Raw genomic sequence first — 5,236 nt, 5'->3', positions numbered from 1 at the left:
TGGTGGCCCCATGACGCCCCAAGGTCATCAGTTGCAGCGTGGTGGCCCCATGACGCCCCAAGGTCATCAGTTGCAGCGTGGTGGCCCCATGCCGCCCCAAGGTCATCAGTTGCAGCGTGGTGGCCCCTTGCCACCCCAAGGTCATCAGCTGCAGCGTGGTGGCCCCATGCCGCCCCAACAGCATCAGCAGCAGCGCGGTGGCCCCATGCCACCCCAAGGTCATCAGCTGCAGCGTGGAGGCCCCATGCCACCCCCTCGGTATCAGCATCAGCGTGGAGGCCCCATGCTGCCCCAAGGTCCTCAGCAGCAGCGTGGTGGCCCCATGCCGCCCCAAGGTCCTCAGCAGCAGCGTGGTGGCCCCATGCCGCCCCAAGATCATCAGCAGCAGCGTGGAGGCCCCATGCCGCCCCAAGGTCATCAGCAGCAGCGTGGTGGCCCCATGCCGCCCCAAGGTCATCAGCAGCAGCGTGGTGGCCCCATGCCGCCCCAAGGTCATCAGCAGCAGCGTGGAGGCCCCGTGCCGCCCGAAGGTCATCAGCTGCAGCACGGCGGCCCCGTGCCGCCCCAAGGTAATCAGCTGCAGCACGGCGGCCCTGTAATTTCCCAACATCATAATAATCAGCGGCGTGGAGGCCCTGTGATGTCCCATCGTCAGCAGCCTCATGGCACCCTGGCTCAGAATCTTTTGGTTCCCCAAAATCTAAAACCCCATCACGGCTACAATACGTATGACGGTGCCAAGCAGCAACAATGGCACGGAGGCCCCATGGTGCCCCAACAACAGCCCCTGTCTCAGAACCCTTCAGTTCCCCAAAATCAGCAACACCACTTTGGTTACCAACCACTGGGACTATTCGTGTCCCAAGACTTTAACCAGGCACCCCAGCGACTGCGGAGACAACAGCAATTGGATGTCCTGCCTGAGTTTTCCACTGTATCACAAAATCAGGGTTATGAAACACAAATGTCCCAACATGGTGGCCTCCTTCCCCAGGATCAAAAACAGATGTTCCAAAATCGTGTTTTACGCTTCGAGCCTGAAGTACCGAAGTATCTGGACTTTTTGTCTCATTTGGCTGAAGAACCAGAGGCACAGACACCAAATGCCCAATATCTCAGCTACTCACTCCAGCTGCCATATATAAGAGAACAATATAACAGCTACAACACACTGAAGAATCCCCGAAAAAACAGCTACTCAGAAATGGTTCCTGAGAAACGTTACCGGGGCAGGCTTCAAGGGCAGGTAATGAAATTGCCTGAGAAACCTAAAATTGCCATCCTCCAACCAAGTCAGTTGTTTAAGAGACACCACTAATAAGAATGTTCTTGTGGTATGTATGTAAGATTTGAGTTTGCTCAAATTCAATAAAAAGTTGTCTTCAACCCGCTTCTAAATCAAGATTTCTTTCTTTGTATGCTTTATGACAACACTTTAAATTCCAACTTTACAGCATAGTTAAGATCATGCTCAACATCTCTGGTGGAAGGATTGTTGTAGTTGTTTTTTTTTTTTTTTTTTCCCCCATTAGAAATACTTCAGGTGGATTATAACAAAGTTGCCTTAGATGTTTGGACCAGCATATTCTAAATTCCTCATGGGCAAAATGGACTGTAGAGAAATAGTTTCTTTTGAAATTGTAGTTCGTATTCTGCTGTGCGATCTAAATTTGTATTTCTGATTAGTCTAATATGGATAACTGTAGAAGTTATCAGGAGCAACAGTGGCGTAGGATGGAGTTAGCTCTGCATGTAGGGTGTGTGTGTGTGTGTGTGTGTGTGTGTGTGTGTGTGTGATGGGGTTAAATAATAACCCCTTATTGCAGGGGTCTTCAATGTTTTCCAGGCCAAGGACCCCCAAACTGAGGGCGAGATGGAACGTTGACACCTATAATACTGTATATGGTATAAAAATTTGTTCTATCAAACTGGTCCTATAGTCATTCTGTTAAAGAAGGTGTAATGTAATGAAAGTAATTTCTCCCTGGGATTATTAAAGTATTTCTGATTGTGATTCCTGGTTGATGGGACAGGTGTTGTGAATGAAACGGTGCCCAGCTTGAAAGAGCTCCTGTGTGTCGCTGAATGTGTGCATTGATGACTGAAAGACATCTTCTGCCTTCATTTATCTGTTTACTTCAGTGTGTTGAATGAATTTTAACCAAAGCAAGTTGCTTTTCTGCAGAAAAGGAGAGGGAGAACAGACAGAGGATGAGACCCTTTGAAAAGTCTGTAGTCAATTCTGCTGGGACCTCTCTGTCCCCGTCCTTTATTATCAGACTTCAAAGGAGTAATAGGAGGGGGAGGAGTCAGAGGTTTACACACGATAAAGCATGACAGTTCCTTGTGGAGTTTTATTGCAGGTGATGATCAGTCGGCTGCAACCACGCAGCTGACTGATCTGGAAGAACCATTTGTTTAACAGAACATTCCTAGCAGCCAAATGCCTGTAAATTAATACAAATGAAATTATTACATTTACATTTTTCTAACACTGTGTATATTTGTGTGCATGTGAATATTGGATAAAAAAAACAGAAGTTTAACAGGAAGGTTACTGTGAGTTAATTTAATTGTAATTAGAGGGAGAGAGTTTATGAATAAGTTTTACTTCTTCATACCCCTTTTCAGACAATTTACACTAATCGATGTAATTTCTCTGGCTGTACATACCGACAGGTTTATCTGGTGGAGGGTTTTGTTTTTTATTTATGTTCAGATGGATTTAGTTTGTTTGGAAACTGGTGTTTGGTTTGGTTGATGTTAACTAGTTCTTTTGTGAGTATTTGGTTGATTCCTTTATTGCTTGTCAAAATTATCTGAAATAAATTCTATTTCATTTCAACTGGAGGATCGTTGGTTAAAGGTCCAGCTTTCAGTGATGTTGTGTACTCTGGCAAGACACTTCACCTGCATTGCCTACTGATGGTGGTTGGATGGTGGTCGGAGGGACTGGTGGCACCAGTGTACGGCAGCCTCGCTTCTGTCAGTGAGCCCCAGGGCAGCTGTCGCCACCTGCTCATGAGCAGGACAGATCACTACATACATTAGAACCATTTCTATTATGGTTCTATTCAGTGCATTTGCATTTGTTTTGCAGAATTTTTTTTAAGTTTGAATTGAATCAAAAGATAGAGGATTCTTCTTTTAAAACTGAACACATATATAAAATTTGGTTATAAGGTTCCTCATAAGAACACTAAATTCAACGGATTTAACACGCAAACAATTTGCCTTTTTAGATTTTAAGTTTAGAAGTGAAATGCATTTTTAATTTCCGACTAGAGCAGGGCTTTCCTTTGGAGGTATTCTATCCTTTCTAGTATCATCATCATCAATAGTGTTGTTCAATAGTTCCTAATTTCTATCCTCTTTGGCTTTTGCATTTGTTTTAAACGAAAGTGCAAAAACTGAATTTGAAAGAGGCTAGAGCTGTTTTTCTCCTGGGAGGAACAAAACTACATTTTACAGAAATACAAATAATGAAAAAAACAGTCCTAATGATGAGTCAAACATGCATTAGAAATACTAAATAGTGCGGCAAAGGACTGCTGTCTGCGTAAATTAGCAAGTTACACATCAGTGTAATTTAACACAGCCTGCACTCCAATAACTGTGCTGCATGTTAATTGCGTTCCCCTCTGGAGTGAAAAGGACCTGGAAGCAGATGAAAATAAAACAAAAAAACATAACTTCATCTGATTAGGTGGACTTTTTAATTCAATAATGCATGGGCTACAATAAAGCTGGAATCTGATGCCACAACTGCATCATATTAATTAAAGACATCGATCATCTGAGTGAAATCATCCTGTGTTCTGCATCAGAACTTCTTTTTGTCTTCTATGAAAGCCCCATTGGAGCAGCTTCAGCGTAACATTTCCCTTCTCATGAATGCTGTTAAAGAAAAAAACATGAGATTTCACAGAAATCCAGGTATTGACTCACCTGTGATGGCATAAAATCCATCTTTTATAGAGTTCAGCATCAGCATCAGTGGCTCAGCATCCCTGATGGTGTACATGAAGCTGCGGGTTCCATAATATCTCATGGCCATACATACAGTCTGTGGTACAGTGAGGAAAGCATTACTGTGGGATACGCTAGCAGATACGCTAGTCTGGCCCTGGCAATCCAGTATCACTCAAATAAATGTCATAGTCATTTGATTCATGTTATATATTTTTTAGCTTCAATATATTGAACCTTTTACTATCCTGTACTTTTGCTTCCCTGTATAATGTCCTCGTACACCAAAGGTATTTACTTGTTTTTCGTATAAATTATGTATTAAGCTAAATAAAATAAAAAGCTATCTTAAAAAAAATAAAACTAATTTGCGTGCCGAATTGTGGTTGAAACTCATACAGAAGCTGGACACTCTCCACTTACGCCAGGTTTTAGACCCCAGCTCCTATTCCTTCCCCTTTTGTAGGGTGAATGAATGCAGCCTTTAGCCTCCTGAACATCATGATGCAATGGAAAGGCACCAAAATGACGCCTGTCAAATTGGGATTGCAGGCTTCTTGAAAACAACAAAAAAATCAAATTAACATCAGCAAATAGCTGAAGCTATCCATTGTAAAACCCCAGTCGTATGAAGTATATACAAAAGTAACAGTGTAATCTCATTATCAGTTCGTATGAAATCGTACGAAAAGTTCTGCACAGTATTTCGTAGGTTTTTGACGGGTTTTTTTTTTTCCGTCGAATTTCGTCGTATTTTTACGTCTTGCCTCGAGACAAGATATCAGACCCTAACCCTAACATACAAAACAGCAAGCAACCTAGTGAGAGACATCATGAAGTAATTATTGCACTGTCGAAAGCTCGTCCGTCCCAGTTTTACGTCCGTCCGCTGATCTGCTTTTTTCGTCTGGCTGGCTGCGCATGCGCACTGATATGTTTTTTCGTGGAAAAACGTCAAAAACCCACGAAATACTGTGCATAACTTTTCGTACGATTTCATACGAACTGATAATGACAATATTTGAAAGTAATGCGCCTATCTGTCCTATTACACAAAGGATTATAGAAAAACCTAGAGCTCCTCTTTGCCAGATAGGAACGTCAACATGTCTCGATACTAAATGAAGTATTATTAGGAAGCCTCTTGCTTCCTCTCCCTAACTCTGTTATCTACTTTCTTACTGCCAGCACTATTTGGACAACACTTTGGGTATCATCGTGACCACTGATGCCCTTTCCCTTTGGTGTATGTGCCCCTAGTGATTTG

Source organism: Cyprinodon variegatus, unplaced genomic scaffold (assembly GCF_000732505.1).
Source record: "Cyprinodon variegatus isolate N-32 unplaced genomic scaffold, C_variegatus-1.0 Scaffold1393, whole genome shotgun sequence".
Taxonomy (NCBI): domain Eukaryota; kingdom Metazoa; phylum Chordata; class Actinopteri; order Cyprinodontiformes; family Cyprinodontidae; genus Cyprinodon; species Cyprinodon variegatus.
This window is presented reverse-complemented; position numbering follows the sequence as displayed.